This window comes from Lissotriton helveticus, chromosome 8 (genome assembly GCF_964261635.1).
Source record: "Lissotriton helveticus chromosome 8, aLisHel1.1, whole genome shotgun sequence".
In the NCBI taxonomy this organism is placed as follows: Eukaryota; Metazoa; Chordata; class Amphibia; order Caudata; family Salamandridae; genus Lissotriton; species Lissotriton helveticus.
The window spans coordinates 1177424275-1177446321 of NC_136069.1; the positions used below are offsets into that span (position 1 = coordinate 1177424275).

Here is a 22047-nt window from a genome sequence, read left to right on the forward strand (position 1 = left end):
GTCGCTAAAAACTTTTTTGCATATACCCTCTGGTCGATAGACCTAATACAATCAAAACTATATACGCGTCCCCCCATCATTGTCACCAAACTCTGCACTTTCTTGTCTTTCAATACACTCTGATAAATACACCTGTAGCGGGCCCCAGATATCTTTGGGCCTACTACGAACAGGTTGTAATTCAGCATATACAGTATTCTGTTCTTGACAGTAAATAATGTCTTTGAGCCAATGCTTAAATTTCGGAGCTCTCCCCCTCCCCCACCGACATGCAACCCTTCGCTTCGCAAGTAATAAAGCGAGATCAAGAAACTTTCTTGTGGGCCTGGGTGTCTGTAAAGTGTAACCAACTAGAATAATGAGTGGGTTCCTATCTATCTCTCCTGCCAGCATGATTTGCATTGCAGGTGTACGTGGGTCCAATATTCGTACACCCCTGGACACTCCCACGCCAAGTGGATAAATCCCGCTCCCTCTGCATGACATCTTTCACATCAATCATTATCTGAAAGTTGGAACCGTAATTTCCTGGCTGGCGTGTAATAGAACCTCTGCAGGAATTTAAAGTGACATTTTTTAAGGCCACAGCTGGATGATATAGTGGCAGTAATGCCACAACAGTAGTTCCACTGTTCCTCGGAGATTTCGCTACCTATATCCGCACTCCATAATCGGCAAGCAATACTCTCAACACTAGTTCATTGCATTCTGATAGCATTGTACAGTCTGGAAACCAGATGACAACCCTCTGACGTCGTCAGCATAGTGTGTATTGGTAGCACTATTTCCGGCTCCATCAGGTAGTGCGGCAATATTTCTTTCAGTGCTTGTCTTAATCGTACATTATAAAAAACCTCTAAAGGTGTGGGGTGTATATCCTGGAACATCTGGTCCTGTGTGCGAAATTGCCCATTTAAATGTAGCAATCTTAAGGCGTCTACACATTAATTGGAAGCCCGTTTCCTGTAATAGTACCATCCGGGGATGATATGCGAGTGGCATACGTGGAGAATACAGCAATACAGCGTTTAAGACCCTCGCCACCCTCCTCCAGGCGTCTATCGAGCAAGTCACCGTGGTGGACGGAGTCTCCAGTATGTCAGCTGAGCCATGAATCAAGCCACTAAGTGGAAGAGGTCGTGCTATCCAATCCTCAACCGCTAACTGCGGCATGAACGGTGTTGGATAGACCCAATGATACGCGTATTGCGCTTGTGCACTCATATAATAGATCTCAAAATCTGGTACATCAAATCCCCCCTTGCAATAAGGCTGCGTAATGATGGACCATTTCAAACGCGGCTGCTTGCCACCCCAGAACAGTCGAAGAAGTTCCGATCTCAATCGCTTAAAAAAGTATGCACCTGGAAAGTAAGGAACATTTTGAAAAAGGTATAAAAACCGTGGTAATATCACCATTTTGATGAGGGATGCTCTACCCGCCATAGACAGTGGCATCGCCATCCAACGGGTAATATTATCTGCCTATTTGGTAATAGCAGTGCCATAATTCAGTCTAATTGTCTCTTCGCTGTCCGTAGACACCATGATTCCTAGGTAGCGAGGTCTGACCCACACCATTCAAGCGGGTAATCCAGCGGAAATCGCGCAACCGCTGGTGTGAGTGGAAAGAACTGCGATTTTTTTCCAGTTGATATGTATACCCGAGAGGTGTCCAAACACCAGAAATTCCCGCAATATAGGGTTAAGGTTAGTTTGAGGGTTCACGACATATAGGGTTAGATCATCCGCATATAGCGACACTCCTATTTGTCGTTGAAAACATTTAAAGGCACTCTCTCTATGCAGTTGCCGAATGCGACATGCCAACGGCTCAATCGCTATCGCAAAGAGCAATGGGGAGAGAGGGCAACCCTGTCTGGTGCCTCTTGTGATGGGCATCTGAGTAGACAATCCTCCATTAATAACAACCCTTGCAACCGGCTGAGTGTAAAGCAATTGTATCCATGCTACAAATATTCTCGGGAAACCCATTCTATGCAATACAGCAAAGAGGTAGTTCCATTCAACTGAGTCAAACGCTTTTGTAGCGTCAAGGAATATTGCAGCTACCGGGAGCTCTGGAGCTATGGTGTGAACTAGGGAGAAGAGAGTGCGTAAGTTGTGGTTTGTGGATCTACCAGGGACAAATCCGGCTTGATCCGGCAATACAGTCTTCTGCATAATGAGGGTCAGCCGAGTCGCGAGGACTTTGGCAAGGATTTTGGCATCACAATTAATGAGCGAGAGTGGTCGATAAGAATCGTACTCCGCAGGGTCCTTGCCGGGTTTTAAAAGCAACGTTATCACCACCTCCCGCATTGAGCAGGGTAACACCCCCACCTCCAACGATTCTTCAAATACTTCCTTCAATACTGGCGCCATGATGTCTATATAGCATTTATAGAACTCGACAGGTAGACGGTCGAGCCCTGTCGCCTTACCATTGTTTAGTGACATTATCGCATCCTTTATCTCATCCACCTCCAGTGGAGCACTAAGGAATGATCTGTGGTGATCACTCAACCAACATAGTGCGATATCATCTAAGAAATCCCCATATCTAATTTCTCCCATTTGGGTCGTGGTGTATAATTGACCATAGTGTGCCAGAAAAGTTTCCTGTATCCCTTTAGTGTCTGGACACCTCCCGCCGCCTGAAGTATTTATCTCCATTATATGTGTATTACATCGGGGGTTCCTCGTGAGTGCTGCTAATACCTTACCCGGCCTCCCCCCCTCGCAATATTTCCTTGCAGTCCAGTGATTCCCTCTAAACTTTACTTCCCTGGCCGCTTCTTCTTCATATTGTGACAGCTTATCTCTAAATGCCTTATGTAACCGTGCATCAGCGCCTTGTGCCATCTGTAGTTCCAACCCTCTCAAGTCTAGCTCCAGTTTATTGATAGAATTCTGTATGTCTCTCAGCACTCCAAAACTTTTAGATATACAATATCCTCTCACCGTAACTTTAAAGGCCTCCCATACCAATTCCACACTAGCAACAGATCCTTTGTTCCTGGGAAAGAAGGCCGCAATCTCCTCCCCAAGCTCAGTTTTAAAAACCGTATCTAGCAGCGCCGTGGGTATAAGCCGCCATGGGGGTCGTGGTCTGTCATAGCCAGGGATACCAAACTGTACCAGCACCGGGCAATGATCCGAATATGTTCTAGCCAGGTGTGCAACTCTCCCCAAATCCCCAACCAGACCCCGAGACAGTAGGCAATAATCCAGTTGAGCCCAAGTATTAGCATACGTGGTAAAATGTGTCCCTTCTTTGTGCAGAGGGTGAGCAAAACGCCAGCTTTCTATCAGTCCACTCTCTTCTACTATTCCATTCAAAGCATCCCTGGCCTGCTTGTTATACCGCACACAGCCATCCGATCTGTCCATGCCCGGTTTCAATGCCATATTAAAATCACCTCCCCAAATAACGTGCATTGATCCGATGCTGACCACCCTACCCCACAATGTTGTGAAAAAATCAGGTGTATCTATATTTGGAGCGTAGCAATTTACAATCGTAACCGTATCAGTGCCAAGTCTTGCCCACAACACCACTTAGCGTCCATCAGGGTCTAGCAGATCCCCAAGTACCTGAAAGTGGACTGATTTCTTAACCAGCACCGCAGTTCCTCTGGCATATGAAGAATATGAAGAAAATTTCCTAACCGAGGCCCATCTAGCTGCAAAAGTGTGGTTGGAGCGTGGGTGTATATGTGTCTCTTGTAGCAGAGCCACATGCACATTATGCCTATCCAAGTATGCCAACACATTTCTACACTTTCTAGCATCATTTAAGCCCCTCACATTCCAGGACATCACCGATATCCTCCCCGCTCCATCATCATTCATCATCGTTGGAGGTCATATCTAAGCTGAATAATTGCCGAAGACCAATCACATACTCGCTCCTAGCACCCCGCAGCCGTTGAGAGATATGCATCCATACCCGCACCCACGCAACTTCAGAACAACCTACTTCCCCCCCACCCCCCACCCTCTGACAAAACCCAAACATGTCAGACCGTCCCCCCACAGCCCCCACCCCTTCCCCCAACATTCCTGAGTCATTGCCAGTCAATGATAAACAAAGAACACAAGGCAGCGGATTTCCACCATACTGCAAGTCCTCCCTCTCCCCTCCACCCCTCTCCCACTTAGACAACCCCAACTTGTCAAGACACTGTACCCCCCCATCCCCACAGACCCATACACAACGTCATCATCAAAAAGTCAATAGTTCGTAATAAGGATAGGCCTTCAAAGTTCCCATCCCTCGGTGACATAGTCAGATCTCCTCCAAACAACAACACAAGTTCTCCGTGGGAGCTTCTCCCGGCCAGAACGCAGGATCTCAAGCTTCTTCGTCATCCTCAGGTGATTGTGCGTGTCCCGCCCGACCTCGACCCGCCGGTCCCCGCTGTGCTGTCTTCAATGATCGCAGGTAATCTTCTGCCTGTTGCGGATTAGTAAAGAACCTTTGCTTCCCTTGATGGGTAACTCTGAGTTTGGCCGGATATAGCAAAGCATAGTCTATCTGTGCCGTTCTGAGCTTTTTCTTCACCTCCAGGAATTTGCGCCGTTCTTCCTGGACCATCGGAGTGAAGTCTGGATATATGGAAAAAGCTACTCCATTATAGTTCAGAGTTTGTTTTGTACGGGCCACTCGCAATGCTACATCTCGATCCCTGTAGTTCAGCAAACGTGCAATGATCGGACTAGGCGGCGCCCCAGGCTTCGGTACCGGGCCAAGAGAACGGTGAGCCCGTTCCACAATAAATTGAGTAGAGAAGGCATCAGAGCCAATCACGGCCAACAGCAACTTCTCAACAAATTCTTCCATACGCCCAGTATTTGTGGACTCCGGCACCCCCGTTATGCGTATATTATTGCGCCTTCTGCGGGCCTCCAAATCCTCGTTCTTCGCCGCTATGACCCGCAATAGATTCTCCATTCTCTGTAACTGTGCCGTATGTCCCGCAGTGATGTCATCATTATCGGATATCCGTCGTTCAGTCTCTACAATGCGCTCCTCATGCTGGTCCATTTTATGCACTATGGCGTCCATTTGGGACGACATTTTATCCACCTTGCCCACCACCGTGGCAAATCCTCGTCTGATTTCATGCAGGAGTTGCTGGTTATTCATCTCCGCAGTGGATGGTCCACCTGTCGCCTGGTCAGCCCTCTGAGATTGTGCCCTCTGAGATTGAGCCCTCTGATTAGAGGCCAAGCCTTTTTTCGTGTTATCGAAAGTAAGTTTCGGTTGGCGGGAATCCGGGCGTCCCATGTTATCGCACTTACTGATGGTCCGCAAGCCGTTGAACCCTTGAGCACCTACTAATGTCCGCCTTCCCAATGTTCCTCCTGTTCTTCCGGTGGAGCACGTCACAGTTCACCCTTTGCGTTATTTCAATGCCCAGGCAGGTGCTGGACATGCAAGGGGAAAGAGGAAGAGGAAGGAAAACACCACTCCAATCCTTGGCTCTCCGATGTAGGCACTTCCTCATGCAGCGTTGCACTATCTCATTCGTCCTGGCCGACTGGGTTGTTAATACATCAAAGGCCTCCTCTGTTACAATGTGCCTGGGTATAGTGGTCAGTCCAGAATGCAGCTTCTCTCAGCAATTGTGTTTGGGTTCAATCAGTTAAGTTGTAAATAATGCCCCACTGCGACCAAGCACTATTATTCACTCCCAGCTTCCAGCACGCTTCTGTGCCAGCAGTGTGTAGTGCAATATGTCAAATGCTCTTCCCGCTACCCTGCTAATGCGTGGAAAGCAGGCTAGCAATGTAGGGTTTCAACCTATTTCTGGGATCAGCTCACTGTCCAATACCCCACCGCCATTGTTAATTGCCGCTTCCGTTAATCTCCTCACACACCTCCAGCGCCCCCCAGCGATCTACACGGCCTTGCCAGGGTCCACGAAGCGCCTCTCACTCAGTGCCCACACCGCAGGATGATAAAGGTCGTCCCGACTCTATGTACGGCAGGACGCCGCGGCGACAATGTAAAATGGCGCCAATGGGTTAAACAGAGCAGTCCGATCTAATATCTTCTCGGGCAGTAGCTGTGTCCGCGGCTTAGTGCACACCGCATCCTGTCATTGGGAAGGCGCATCGCTCATATCTCTCCTCTGGGACACGCACTTGCCTGCCAAGTCCGATTCCTTCCTTCAACTCCAGAGCGCCTGCAGGGTAGTGCGGCCTGCACTCCTCGTGTGCAGCCACGGCGTTTTCCTGATTGCCGTCCCCAGCAGCGGCCGCTCGCTGACCTCCAGCGCCAGTCCCAGGCGATCTTCTAGGGCTCTGACGCAGCAGTCCCCGCAGTCCGAATTGCTTGAATCTTTCACCGAGGGTGGTTGATAGTATAATCTACAAATGTACGCAGTTTCAGCAGGGTCTGTCACCGGTGACATAGGATAAATGCCGGATTATGTACCAGGCTACAGGAGCCTCACCCTTAGGCGGCCATTCTGCAGTGCGCCCTCTAGCGCCCCAATTTTTTACTATACATAGTTAACTGCGTCGGAGCATCCCAGAAATGCTTCAACCCCAATTTCTCGGACCAAAAAGAAACATGTTTTATCCATGGGGTACCCCTACTCTTGTTGATTTCTATAATCTCCTGTAGACCATCCTTATAGCTGGTCAATGCAGGAGTTAACCAAAGCTGTACCCAAAGTAATAAAGGTCTTAATATTGCATGGTGATCAGTGTGTTTACAATTTAGATCCATTAAAAGGGGAGTTAGAGGTGTTCTCACTGGCAACCCCAGCACTCGTCTAATACATTTATTTTCTCCCAATTCAAAACCCCTTTTACATTGTGGTCCCCCAATTTCAGCGCCATACAACGAAGCTGCTTGTACTTTGTGCTTCAGAACCTCCAAAGCAGGGGTCATTGCCTTCGATGTACTACTCCCATGCATCTTTATTATTGGAAACGAGTTTTGGAGTTGGACAATCTTATTTTGTTCCAGCTGCTGCTTCCAGGGCAGCTTTGTGTACAACAATATACCTAAGTAGTTAAAATAATGTACATACTCTAGTTTTTGACCACTAACTGCTAGGTTCTTTTTAAAAGACTTGTGTGGATTTATTGCCATGTACCTTGTTTTGCCAGAGTTTATTTCGAGGACCTTTTTCTTGAAATATGTATTAAAAAAATTCAATAAGGATTGTAGACCTTTAGGTGTTTGTGATATCAGTATGGCGTCGTCAGCAAATAAAAGAGCTGGCATCAAATCCCCACCCAGCTTAGGCGAATTGTGTGTGCACCCCAGTAAATAACTCGGGATGTCATTAACATAAATCGAAAATAGGGTGGGTGCCAGTACGCACCCCTGACGTACACCCCTTCTTACCGGAATTGCCTCTATTAGTTCACCCCTCTAGCCCCATCTAACTTTTGAAAAATTGTCTTCATGCAATCGTAGTATTTGCGTCAGGAGCTCGACAGGGACGCCTTGATGTTTCAATGCTTCCCAGAGTAAATTTCGGGGTACAAGGTCAAAAGCGACCTTTAGGTCTACAAAAGCAATGTACAAATTACCCTTTTGTATATTTATATATTTACAGCATAAACACAAAAATCTTAAAACCTGGTCGATTGTGCTTGTTTTTATTCTAAATCCCGCCTGAAATTTTGAAATCACGTTGTTTTCTTCAAGTCAATCGTTCAGTCTCATTAAAATATGCCTTGAGTATATTTTTTGTAAAATATCAATTAAACTGATTGGTCAGTAATTTGCAGGATCATTATGATCACCTTTTTTAAAAATTGTAACAATTTTCGCACCTTTCCGTGTGTCCGGTATTGGCGAGCCAGCAGCAATTGCATTGCATAAGCCCATCTACTCAATTGCACTGCTTTGGTGGATGGTGTCTGGTTAAAATCAATACTGCAATTATCTCAGAAGGTAGGTCTTACAAGGGTAAATTTAGCCTTTCAAGTTTGAGTCAAATAGAGACACGGTAAGTCGGTGATTAGCCATCCTTTGTTCTAGGATAGAAGTGCTCTGCTAATTTGGGGTGATGGAGGAGAGAAACAACTCAGGTGCAAAACGTCTAGGTACCAAGGGCTCCTCCTCGTCCAGTCTAAGGCAGTGATGATGGCCGTGTGGAACTGGGCCTTCTGGACCCTCTTCCGGATAGAGCAAATGGGTTCAAACATGCAGAGAGAATGTCCATGAAGTGACAAAGTATCTCCTAGCAATATTTTCCGGGGAACCTCGAGAGAGCAAAGGAACTTGTTTTTTTGCTGTCTGTCAGGTCTGAGTGGAGGGACCCACTGAATGCCCCTGTTGTCCCTGAATCTTTATGGGAATGTATCTGTGTAACAACACACATGCAGGAGAAACAGTGAGAAAAAAAGTTTCAAAAGAGAAACACTCCAATGGATTTGACTGTGGTGCAGGTAAATAACAGAATGCCAGGAACCACAGTTTTGATTCAAGCACAGGTATGTAACAAACGTCAAGGACCACAGGGCCAGCTATTAAAAAGCAGTACACATACACTGAATAAAATGCACTCACCAGAGTGAGACGACTATTAGGAAAGAGTGAATCAGATTAGATTGAATCATGCTTACCCGTGTCAATGAAAGTCACAATCATGAACATCTGGCCTACAAATATCAGATACCAGTGATATCAGTCTCAGACCGCAGAGCACCAAGAAGATCAGATGAACCCGAGCTGAAAAAGCAAAAAGTAAGTAGATACCTGAAGTTATTTTGATGAAACAAATACATTAACACAGAAGGGCAAAAGAAGAAATCCCTAATAGCGGGGGAACTGAAAAGGACAAAAACAACTGTTAGGAAGGGCAATAATCTAGTGAAAACCGAGCTAGCTGGAGAGACCCAACAAACAAACAGCATGATGCTAGAAGCTTGTTCCTTATTCTTTCTGGTATTAAATACTGGCTCTGACTTACCTCACCCAGAACCACGATTGAAGTCTGTGAAGGCAAAACTCTATTGTGCAGTGTAGTGTTTGTGAGATTTCAGATTCCTTTAATCAGAGTTCTCAAGCCCTTCCAGCCCAAAGGCAATCCCGTGCCTATGCTGTGTTTAACTCGTGACTAAGCATGGGCGTAAAATCCGTTCCGCTCGCGGAATTTGCGGATTTTCGGTAAATTCGCAATCCGCGAACTCTAGTGAATTTGCCGAAAATCCGTCAATTCGCACGCGGTGGATTTTTTTGCTTGGTGATCCAATATTGCGGCGCGCGGCGTGGCGCACGGCGTTCACTTTCCGTCATTCAGCGTTTGCCGAGTTGTTTTTCTCGATATTTTGCGAGTGCTGCGCCATTTTGGATCTTGCTGCGGGATCCCGCGGGAGTTGGCGCCCGCGAATACGTAATCGCGGCTTGCCACCTTACCTTGCACAGCACGCATCGCGAGAGTTCGCAATTGCGAACACGTAGGTGCGGCGGGCAGGAACAATCTCGCGAAATAGAGATTTTGCAATTCTGCACAAGAAATCCACCAGCAAACAGCATAAACCTTCAGAAAATGATGATTTTTAGCAGAATCACTCCTCAGGTTGACATTTGCCTGCACTTTTTTTTGCAAGGAGTCCATTTTTTGGGGGGGGGGGAGGAAGGAAGTGCCCCACAGTCTCCAACTTCCTGTTCCTGTCCAGCAGGCTCCTCCCAGTGCTTTCTTCATGTGCTGGTCACTTTCATTTGGACCTTGACCTGGAAGGATTACTTTTTGTGGGTGCTGCTGGATATTTGGATTTGAGGCCTTTTTGACTTTCTTTGGATCACCTTTGGATTAGAAATCAACTTTCACAAGTAAGTTTGTTTGGGGCATTACAGTTGCTGCAACTACAATTTTGGAACTTTTTCAGAACATTAAATAAAATATATTGTGGGTAGCCACAGTATCCAGTAGGACCAGGGTTGGTTATGGGTGCATGATACAACTGTTTTGTTGAATTTAAACATCATTGAGGCCATGGATGGGCTGGGATTGTGCTTAATTTTGTGTTTTTTGTCGATTTTTTGGGGCTGCTGTTGGGGCCTTTTGCCCAGGGGTAGTGAGTGGTGCATGGACTGAGTCTGCCTGTGGGGTCTTTTTAATGTAAACATCCTGGATGGCATTGGATTGTGGTGATTTTTGTGTGTTTTTCGTTTTTTTGGGGTGTACTGTTGATTTGGACTGGCCATGTGGGTGGTGGTGGCGGCCATCTTGAATGCTGGTACCAGCAACATGTGCTTGGGGTGCAAGGGGCCATTTTGAAGAGAGGCTGTGTCTGAGGCCTGCACTTATTTTGCCTAGCTGTCATCCATTATGCCCAGGGGTAGTGAGTGGTGCATGGGCCTAGTCTTTCTGTGGGGTGTCTTCTTGAATTTAAACACCATTGAGGCCATGGATGGGCTGGGATTGTGCTGAATTTTGTGTTTTTTGTAGTTGTTTTGGGGCTGCTGGTGGGGCCTTTTGCCCAGGGGTAGTGGTGCATGGACTGAGTCTGCCTGTGGGGTCTTTTTAATGTAAACATCCTGGATGGCATTGGATTGTGGTGATTTTTGTGTGTTTTTCGTTTTTTTTGGGGTGTACTGTTGATTTGGACTGGCCATGTGGGTGGTGGTGGTGGCCATCTTGAGTGCTGGTACCGGCACCATGTGCTTGGGGTGCAAGGGGCCATTTTGAAGAGAGGCAGTGTCTGAGGCCTGCACTTATTTTGCCTAGCTTTCATCCATTATGCCCAGGGGTAGTGAGTGGTGCATGGGCCTAGTCTTTCTGTGGGGTGTCTTCTTAAATTTAAACACCATTGAGGCCATGGATGGGCTGGGATTGTGCTGAATTTTGTGTTTTTTGTCGTTTTTTTGGGGCTGCTGGTGGGGCCTTTTGCCCAGGGGTAGTGTGAGTGGTGCATGGGCCTAGTCTTTCTGTGGGGTGTCTTCTTGAATTTAAACACCATTGAGGCCATGGATGGGCTGGGAATGTGCTGAATTTTGTGTTTTTTGTCGTTTTTTGGGGGCTGCTGGGCCTTTTGCCCAGGGGTAGTGTGAGTGGTGCATGGGCCTAGTCTTTCTGTGGGGTGTCTTCTTGAATTTAAACACCATTGAGGCCATGGATGGGCTGGGATTGTGCTGAATTTTGTGTTTTTTGTCGTTTTTTTGGGGCTGCTGGTGGGGCCTTTTGCTCAGGGGTAGTGGTGCATGGACTGAGTCTGCCTGTGGGGTCTTTTTAATGTAAACATCCTGGATGGCATTGGATTCTGGTGATTTTTGTGTGTTTTTCGTTTCTTTTTGGGGTGTACTGTTGATTTGGACTGGCCATTAGGGTGGTGGTGGTGGCCATCTTGAGTGCTGGTACCGGCAACATGTGCTTGGGGTGCAAGGGGCCATTTTGAAGAGAGGCAGTGTCTGAGGCCTGCACTTATTTTGCCTAGCTTTCATCGATTATGCCCAGGGGTAGTGAGTGGTGCATGGGCCTAGTCTTTCTGTGGGGTGTCTTCTTGAATTTAAACACCATTGAGGCCATGGATGGGCTGGGATTGTGCTGAATTTTGTGTTTTTGTCGTTTTTTTGGGGCTGCTGGTGGGGCCTTTTGCCCAGGGGTAGTGTGAGTGGTGCATGGGCCTAGTCTTTCTGTGGGGTGTCTTCTTGAATTTAAACACCATTGAGGCCATGGATGGGCTGGGATTGTGCTGAATTTTGTGTTTTTTTGTCGTTTTTTTGGGGCTGCTGGTGGGGCCTTTTGCCCAGGGGTAGTGTGAGTGGTGCATGGGCCTATTCTTTCTGTGGGGTGTCTTCTTGAATTTAAACACCATTGAGGCCATGGATGGGCTGGGATTGTGCTGAATTTTATGTTTTTTGTCGTTTTTTTGGGGCTGCTGGTGGGGCCTTTTGCCCATGGGTAGTGTGAGTGGTGCATGGGCCTAGTCTTTCTGTGGGGTGTCTTCTTGAATTTAAACACCATTGAGGCCATAGATGGGCTGGGAATGGGATTGTGCTGATTTTTGTGTGTTTTTTTGACTTTTTGGGGTGTATAACTGATGTTCCTCTGTCTTCCATTGCTTGTAGGTGCACAAGAGAACCACCAGTGCCAGGAAGAAGTCCTGCTGCGGTGTGTGCAGCACAACGTCACGTGTGCGTGTGGCCACAGACAACTCTGCAACTTGTGCAACTGCGGCCTGCTGTTCAGAGTGACATCTGAAGAAGATGGCCCCAAAAAAAGTTGCCTGTAGCTCCTCTAGCAAGAAAGTTGCCAGTAAGGAGCAGAAGAAGCAAGTGGCGCCACTTACCAAGGAGACTGGTGTGATGACGACCGCCACATTTTGTGGGATAAAAAAAAGTACGCCTGCAGCAGCAGCGGGGTCTGCTGAGGACCAAGCTGGGAGCAGCACCTCCGCTTCATTGGGCTCAGTGCCACCACCACCACGCCAACTTAGGTCCAAGTCCTTGAGTGCTGCAGAGGCAGCCAGTATAGTTGTTCAATCACCATCGACCAGTGATGTTGGCTCATCGCAAGAAAGTAGCAGCAATGTCCCTCAATCAACACAGGTTGTTGTAACTCATCTGACAAGTGTTGAACAACCACAGCCGCAACAACAATCACATGTGCAAGTACAAGCCCAAGTACATGTGGAAGGAGAGGTGGCGCAAGGAGAGGAGCAAGCAGAGGTGCATGGAGGGGCACAACAAGTGGCCACAGTAGTTGTTCCTCCAGAAGTAGGGGCACATCTGGAAATCGACAATCAAGCCGAGGTATCATTCGAGGAAGCCACTCCTCCTGATGATCATTCATTGTCTTCCACATCCCGAGCAAGGAAAAGATCAAGGGTGTTGGTGTCTACATCTTCTTCAAGCCCACCTCCTTCTGATGATATGGATCTTACTTGGGAACCAGCACCACTGCCGTCTGAGAGTGAGGTTGAGGAGGCACACCATGATCTGACAAAGGTAGCTAAACGTAAAAGGAAGGTCGTCGAAACTCTCAAAGTTATGAAGTGTGATGACGCTCAACAAGAAGTGGCGTATACTCCTGCTGCTGAAGACTCTCACGACGACGACGCAGTCATCATCCCTAACGTCACTGAAGCCCCAGCGGGCATGCAGCAAACAGACATTTTGACCCTAGCCCGACAAGCTGCTGAGCGTGATGATGAAGTCGACGATGAGGCAATGGGAACACCACAATCATTGATGTTAACTAGTACACCACAACCTACCGCTTCCATATTTGTTACTCGCCAGAAGGGACCTCCATCCACCTCGACCTCAATTAGTGGTGGTGAAAGTGCACAACGTAGTAAAGTTCAGCAATACACATCCTCCACTTCATCTGGCATTAGCAGCACGACCACCACCAGTATCGCCTCCTCCGGGCCCCACAGACATTACAAGTCCGCAGTTTGGGACTTCTTTACTGTTTCACCAAGAAGGGAAAACATAGCCATTTGTAGCATTTGTAAGCTTGCAGTTAGTCGTGGTAAGCTTGGTAGCAACTATGGGACTGGAGGCCAGAGAGGTCATCTTGACAGAAAGCACACTGTCCAATGGTTGGCGCACCTAGAGGAGATCAAGAAAGCCCGAATTGCAAGTCGAGAAAACGTTGATGTTCCATCTGATGATGACGAGGAGGAAGAAGTGTCACACACTTCACTTACACCCAGTACCCCTGGGAGCCACACTAAGAGTATGGGACAGAGTGGGACACCAATGCGAAAAAGTTCATCAGCGAGCGTAACTGGGTCGAAGAAGTCCTCATCATCATCCCGTAAAATGGTCCAGGGCAACATTACAACAATGTTATTTTCAGACGCGCCATATGACCGCAACCACCCAATGGTGCGTCTGTATAACACAAAGCTGGCTAAAATGCTAGCGCTGGATCTTCTCCCTTTTTCTTTTGTAGAAGGGGTTGGTTTTCTCGAATTAGTGGCAGCGCTCTGCCCTAAATGGAAGGTTCCTAGCCGGTACTATTTTGCCCGAGTTGCGGTTCCAGCACTACATGAAGATGTGCTGGAGGTGATTGGGGCAGCTTTGCAGAAGAGTGTTGTTCACACTATACATCTGACAACAGACATGTGGACCAGTGGCGCAGGCACTGATTACATGTGCATCACTGTACACTGGGTCTCTTTTTCAGGGGTTAAAGCAAAGCTAAACGCAGGTGCTGACCTGGACCAAGTTTTTAAAGCTGCTCGGAAACATGCAACACTAGCCATGTTTGGCTTGGAGCTACGTCATACAGCAGAAAACATTTTGAATGAGTTCAACACAAAGATCTTTCACTGGCTGTCTCCAAAAAAACGCGGGATTGGTTATGTTTCCACGGATAATGGCGCCAATGTAGTTAAGGCCATGGAACTGGGTGACTATTTCAGAGTGCCGTGTTTGGCGCACTGTATAAACCTGGTTGTGAAAAAATTCTTGGAAAAAGACAGTCCAGCATGCCAGTTAGTGGTCACCTGCCGAAAAATGTGCAACCATTTCAGCCATTCTTTTAAGGCCCGGAAGCATCTGAGGAGCCTGCTACATGAACGTCGAATGCCAGTGAAAGCACTCATCCAGGAGGTGCAAACACGTTGGAACTCAACCTTCTACATGCTTGAGCGTCTGTATGAGCAGTTTACGGTACTCGATCAGTATTTCTTAACAATGGGTACAGCTGTGAAGGAGGACCTGAGGTTAAATGCGGCGCAATGGGAGCTAGTTAAAAGCCTGGCAGACATGCTTCGTCCTTTTGAGGTCTTCACGCGTGCAGTCAGCAGGGAGGACTGTAATTTGGGAAAAGCTATCCCATTGTTGCGCATGCTGGAGCACAAACTGAAGGCGGTGTCTTCAAAGTTTCAAAACAATGAAGAAAAGCAAGAAGCTTTTGTTTTGGCGGAGAAATTATTAGAGCGTCTACTTGGCGATGAACGTCTTCAAAAGATCCACTCAGAACAGCATTACATTTGTGCTACTATTCTGCATCCACGCTACAAAAAGGCGCTGGCAGGCTGTGCATTATTTCGTTTTGGTGATGAAGATGTTAAAAAGTACAAACGTTGGATAGCCTGGTCAGACATCAGGTTTGAAAGAGAACGGAAGGAAATTGAAGGAAAAGGCAGTACATCAGCATCAGCAGGCCATCCCCAGTCAAAAGACTCCACTTCTGCACCTGTGGCTGTGGCAGAAGTGACCTCTCAGCCGTTAAACACACCGGCAACCGCATCATCTGCACCAGACACAACAGAAATATCGGGTGATGAAGAGGATTGGCTAGCTGAGATTGGTTATGGTTCTCAAAAGGTCCGAGCAAAAATTCAGCAAAGTGGAGGAACCGTGGAGAACTTTGAGTCGATGGTGCAGGACTATCTGAATTACTCAACAGAGGTCTATGTTAATGCTGACCCATTGGCGTATTGGCATGGGAAAAAAGAATTGTGGCCAGAGATCACCCGCCTGGCTATACATTACTTGTCTTGCCCACTCGCAAGCGTGTCTTCTGAACGGGTTTTCAGTGCTGCTGGTGGCATTGTAACTTGCAAACGGACCCGCCTCTCGCCCAAAAATGTGGAGATATTGACAATGATCAAGATGAATGAGCACCTCATACCACCAGATTTCAAAGTACCAGATCGCACGACTGAAGAAGACGAGGAGGACAGCAACTTAGATGAGGGAATTTCTTCTGTGTTAGGTGACACTGACCTACTCCTGCCTGAATTCGCAGAGTATGAGGACGAACTCTTCTTCCCTGACACCGAGGCCTGAAAATGAGCCAATGAATTCAGAAATTTTCTTTTTCGTACTTATTCACTTTTATTCCTGTGTTTCTGTCTTTCTTTGTTTTGCACAAGTTAATATAATTAAAACTTTAACCACATTTTTGTACTTTTGCTTTTTGGCTGTTTGGGGGTCTTCTACTTGTTTTCGCCTGGGTTGACGGCTCTGGGGCCATTGCTGGGAAGGTCTAATACCGGATAAAACTGGTTTTAACAACATCCATGATGAAAAAGGTTTTGCATTTTCTGACATTTCGCTCAATGTAGCGTTTTCGGGGGCCTGTTTGGGGGCCTTCCTGGTGTTTGTGGGTGGGTTTTGGGGTCTGGGAGCACTACTGGGTATGGATAGTTTATGTAGCAAGAGGTTTGCAGGAAATCCATGGAGGCAGAGGGGAGTTAGGGCCTAGCTGCAGAGCGCGCGCTGAGTGATTTGGCAAATTTTCAGAAAAGTGACTAAGTCCACATTTTTGTACTTTTGCTTTTTGGCTGTTTGGGGGTCTTCTACTTGTTTTCGCCTGGGTTGACGGCTCTGGGGCCATTGCTGGGAAGGTCTAATACCGGATAAAACTGGTTTAAACAACATCCATGAGGAAAAAGGTTTTGGCTTTTCTGACTTTTCGCTCAATGTAGCGTTTTCGGGGGCCTGTTTGGGGGGCTTCCTGGTATTTGTGGGTGGGTTTTGGGGTCTGGGAGCACTACTGGGTATGGATAGTTTAGATAGCAAGAGTTTTGAAGGAAATCCATGGAGGCAGAGGGGAGTTAGGGCCTAGCTGCAGAGCGCGCGCTGAGTGATTTGGGAAATTTTCAGAAATGTGACTAAGTCCACATTTTTGTACTTTTGCTTTTTGGCTGTTTGGGGGTCTTCTACTTGTTTTCGCCTGGGTTGACGGCTCTGGGGCCATTGCTGGGAAGGTCTAATACCGGATAAAACTGGTTTTAACAACATCCATGATGAAAAAGGTTTTGCATTTTCTGACATTTTGCTCAATGTAGCGTTTTCGGGGGCCTGTTTGGGGGCCTTCCTGGTGTTTGTGGGTGGGTTTCGGGGTCTGGGAGCACTACTGGGTATGGATAGTTTAGATAGCAAGAGGTTTGAAGGAAATCCATGGAGGCAGAGGGGAGTTAGGGCCTAGCTGCAGAGCGCGCGCTGAGTGATTTGGCAAATTTTCAGAAAAGTGACTAAGTCCACATTTTTGTACTTTTGCTTTTTGGCTGTTTGGGGGTCTTCTACTTGTTTTCGCCTGGGTTGACGGCTCTGGGGCCATTGCTGGGAAGGTCTAATACCGGATAAAACTGGTTTAAACAACATCCATGAGGAAAAAGGTTTTGGCTTTTCTGACTTTTCGCTCAATGTAGCGTTTTCGGGGGCCTGTTTGGGGGGCTTCCTGGTGTTTGTGGGTGGGTTTCGGGGTCTGGGAGCACTACTGGGTATGGATAGTTTAGATAGCGAGAGGTTTGAAGGAAATCCATGGAGGCAGAGGGGAGTTAGGGCCTAGCTGCAGAGCACGCGCTGAGTGATTTGGGAAATTTTCAAAAATGTGACTAAGTCCACATTTTTGTACTTTTGCTTTTTGGCTGTTTGGGGGTATTCTACTTGTTTTCGCCTGGGTTGACGGCTCTGGGGCCATTGCTGGGAAGGTCTAACACCGGATAAAACTGGTTTAAACAACATCCATGAAGAAAAAGGTTTTGGTACTTTTTGTAACTTAGGGTTCGTTAGGGTTAGCCCTAGCAGCAGGATTGCATGTGTTTCGGGGTGTTCTTGATTTTTGCAACTGAGTTCTGGGGTTTTAGAGCGCTCGTGGGAATGTGTAATTTTTGTTGCAAGCGACTTGAAGAAAATCCATGGTGGGAAAGGGGGGATCACTTACTCTGTGAGAGGCACTTAGTGTTGAAAAGATTTAGCCATTTACACTTAAAGGAAGAAAATGACACAGACTTAAGTTTCAGGAAAACAAACTTACTGTTAAACCACCACCCACCAGACTCAAAAGCAGTAGTATGGTGGGAAAGGGGGGATTTGGCATAGTTAAAGAAAGCCTTTGCCACTATTCTTAACTTAGGGCTCGTTAGGCCGGGTTTCAGTCTGTGCAATGGGGAAAAAAGGATGGAGTCAGGCTTCACATTAGCGAGCCGCAATTCAGCATCCGCCAGGCAGGCAGTGGACAGGGTGTCTTCTGGTCACCAACATTGATGGACGAAGCGTCAGCTGGAATGGAGGAGTGCCGCTAATAAGAGGAATTGTTTGCTGCATGCAACTTACTTACCAAATTCAACAGGACAACTACAACAACATACAGATACAGTATCCATTGTTTTCTTCTATGAGAGTGACTGCATTTCTTGGATCTCTCTCTGCTTCTAAATTGATCCCAACAGCCATTCTATAGGTTTTACTTCGGCTAATTTTTAAACCTCATTTAATGTAAGAAGTGTTTCTCTGAGTGCAGAGATAGGCAAGTGAAAACGCTGCAGCCCTGTACTGTCGCATTCTAGTACTACTTACTTTTCAGTAACAATGCATGCAGTAGGGCATGCACTTCCTTTATGTCACTTAAAAGATTTATGGTTAGCTTTGTACCCAAAGATTTCTTTATCTTCAATTCTTGTTTGTCAATGCTGTGCTTTTTTTTTTCTCTCAACAAAACCTACCCACAAAGAAACCCCCATTCCCATCCATTTTCCAAACCCTAACCCTCTCCCCCCGGGCTGTGTGGTTTTGCTTGATGTGTGACTAAATGACATCAATAATTCCACACACTTGCTGGGGAGGATAAGGTCATAGCAACAGGCTGGTGAAGGAATCCGAGGATATATTCTAGACTTACTCAGCTAGCTTCAGTACTATTTCTTGTAGTAGTAGCCAATGTCAAAGAAATTCAACACAAGTACTAGTTATACTTTCTATACTTTACCATTTGTTAGGCTCTGTGTGGCACTGTTCTAGTGTACTGTCACCTGCTATATTCTCTATCGTACCGTATGTAATGCTATCTTAAGGACAAACCAGGTTTCATTTTCTTTTTTTCCATATGCATGCAACTGCCACTGTGTCACACCACTACCACTAGTACCACCGCAATGAGGACATTTCATCCGCCCATGATTGCCAACCTTAATCGCCATTTCCCGTGGAGCCAGCCCTGGGACTAGCCCTACTTTCAAACACAAATTACAGGTAAGATAAGCGTTTGGTGGGAGGTAGTATAATGGAGTATTAGGAATAGACGAGAGATTGACGGTAGTACTACTAAAGTCCTAGGACTCTTCAGGAAAACAAACTTACTGTTAAACCCCCACCCACCAGACTCAAAAGCAGTAAAAAACAGGTATGGTCAGATAAAGTTTCAAAAAGTATATATTTGTAGCCCTAACAAAATAATCTCCCGCAAGACCCTCCCTAACCCCAACGATTGTCCTTCAAAAGTCCCAAAAACAACCCAACTCCCAATTCCCACCCCCCAAAAGTCTCTAAAAAAGGGGCAAGGGACACTACACTACGGGAGGGTGCTGTTGACTTTAGCGGCCAGGGCATCATACTCCTTGCGGAGGGTGGCATGGTCGAAGCGGAGGCCCTCCACCAAGTTCTTGTAGGTATGCACCTCCTGCTCCAGGTAGGACACTCTGAGGCATAAGCGGCGCTGGCGTGCCTTGCAACTCCTGTGGGGGGCAGCTGGTGTCTTTGATGCTCGGCGGTGGCGGTTGGCTTTGTTAGCCCGGCTCCGTACCGCTGGAGCACTGCGCTAGCTGGCAGCCCGTGGGGGCACGGAGGAGGATGCAGCTGTCCCAGTGGATGTTGTTGTTGTACCGGTGGACTGCGTGTCCTCCTCCTCCAGGGCCACCAGCCGCCGATATTCGGCGACAGTGGCATCCAGCCTCCGTTGCCGGGCCATTCGAGCCTGCTCCCTCCTTGATGGTCTGTTTGATTTGGAAGGAGCAACTATATGAAGAAAGAAAGACATAGTCTGTAACCAATGCTCCTTAAGATTAATAACACAAAATGATTGAGCAGAAAGTTGTGTCACAGTACAAGTAGCAAATTGAAAGCACAGTACATAACTATTGAGGACAGTATCTATCTAACCTCCCACTTCTTCATCCTTGCTCTAACATTAGTGGGAGTTTAAGGAACATATTCTACGAGCACTATGGACTTCCATTACAGTCGACTATGACAGTACACCAGTCTTATTCTTCTTCTTCTCTCTTTTTTTTGGAAAATTGGTACGTTATCTTATGCAAGCCGGCATAATGCCAGCGCAGTGAACTTGCACCCGAGAAAAACAGACGCACACCATGATGAGTGAGACAGACTTGCGTTACTGTACCGGTCCAGTACATGCAGGTGGTGAAGCTCTTACTTTTCTATTACGGGTGGCACTGAGAATACTCTGTTACAAGGGCTACTGCTTAATTAATTTAGCTTTCACCCTACAGTGCAAATGAGTACTAGAAAAGGAAAATGAAGAAGCTAAATAATTTGATTATCTATCACTTCACATGGGATGCATTTGATGACATATGGGATGACTTTAGGTGCTTTGCTTATTATCGAGTGAACAGTGATACACCCACACATGAATGACGTACTACTACTAAACTAAAGTTATTAAGAGAGGTAGGGAGTGTCCACCGTAATAATCGGATATATGCTGTGCTTGCAGTTGCAATACAAACTACTGCTACTATTCATGGTAGTATTTGGACAAAATTACAACTTCTTTTCCTTGCCTTTCCTACACTGGATCGGACGTGCGGGTGCGGTGTTACATGCTCTTCAAGGTAACACTTAGTTCATCCAGTGACCGTCTACTCTCTCTAGATACACATATGCTATCTACGAGTCAGATAATACCATGATCCAGGCATCCATCCATTCAAAGTATGTGCACACATAGAGTTTCTGTTTCACCCACCCAGGCTGTTCTCCTTCCACCCATCCTTGCTTCATCATTCACCCAGCCATGCACCATACCATATTCTTTCCTTCCCAGCCACCTCGGGGACCAAGCAAACACATATCATTCTTCTTTGCCAGCCATCATTAAATTTCTCGTCCTTCCACACTTACTTACACCCTTCTTTCGCTTTTCGTTCATCCCATCCATCAAGTTCATCTCAGATCTTATTGGGATTCTTCTCGCCAAAAACTTCACAGCTAAGTCGAAGTACATTTAAAGGAGGCTTCTACCTGGTTGATTTATAATACACCCGTGCAGAAAGCACACTATGCAGTCTTCAATCTCAATAAGTAAGGAATATATAGCTTACCTCTTCCCGCCACCACCGTGTGAACCCTCACAGGCACGTCCGGCACTTGCACCGCCTCCTCCCCAGAGTTGTCCCCCTCGTCCAATACCACCACCTCCGCGCTGGCCCCGCCACCAGATGTTCCACCTACAAAGTACATTTAAGAATGTTAGAGTACACCACTCACTACTATATAATATTTGGTCTAGGAGGAATAAAGAAATGTGAAAAAAACTGAATACAATGTAATAATTTGTGACTGTCTACTCTAAAGTAAAAATGTCCCTTTTTCCAGGGAAGGCTGTTGCCTTGCTGCACTTTTTGGCACAACTGATGAATGCTTGCTTTTTATTTTTAACACGCACCACTTTTTCTCCTAACAGAAGCTTGACTTCTAAGAACACGAGCAGGGTCAAGTTCAAACCAGGTGAGAGCTCAGCTCGGCTCGACCACAAGAAATGTGTCCAATTAATCGTTAGCACTAAGCACTTTTCCATTTTCAGTTAAACGTTTAGTTTTATGACAAAGTTGATTTAATAAATGTGTTTACTTTTAATAAAGCTTTTAAACTTAAATAGACTCTGTGGTTTTTGGTCCTCCAGACTAGAGTGGATGAGCTAAAGGTTTTGGAATTTTTGCAAGCATGAGTGCCTCTGACACTTCTTGACTCTGACTCCGTACTCTTGTCCTGCGTTGGATAATCTAATCATCATTGGGGATTAATCATCGGTGACTTTGGGAGCTAAATGACTCTGCCACACTATCTAGTCAGTAAGGAGATTGGGGGTTCAACTACAAAGTCTGTTATCACTGAGGTATGTGGAAAGTCTAACATCACCTATTATAATTGATAAGCTAAGCAATGCATTATTTAGTGTCCATAGTTCTGTTTGTGCAGATTTGTCCCTGCAACAGTAGTAGAATGGATTGTCCTACTATCCAAACCAAAAGTAAAGTAGTATTTTATTCTTTCTTGGTGGTCATTCACCTTTTTATTGTTGGCAATTGTCAAAGCATAAACGTTTAGAAGACTTGAAAAGACATTATGGACAATCCCAG

General features: G+C 46.5%; 1 long non-coding RNA gene across 1 annotated transcript in view; it reads right to left on the reverse strand.

Moving 5' to 3' along the window:
• LOC144771913 (uncharacterized) overlaps positions 1-22047 on the reverse strand; it is an 825386-nt gene that overhangs the window by 786289 nt on the left and 17050 nt on the right. The window contains exon 2 of the long non-coding RNA XR_013599544.1: positions 21010-21135. This is a non-coding gene — a long non-coding RNA (uncharacterized LOC144771913). The remainder of the gene's footprint in view (positions 1-21009; positions 21136-22047) is intronic.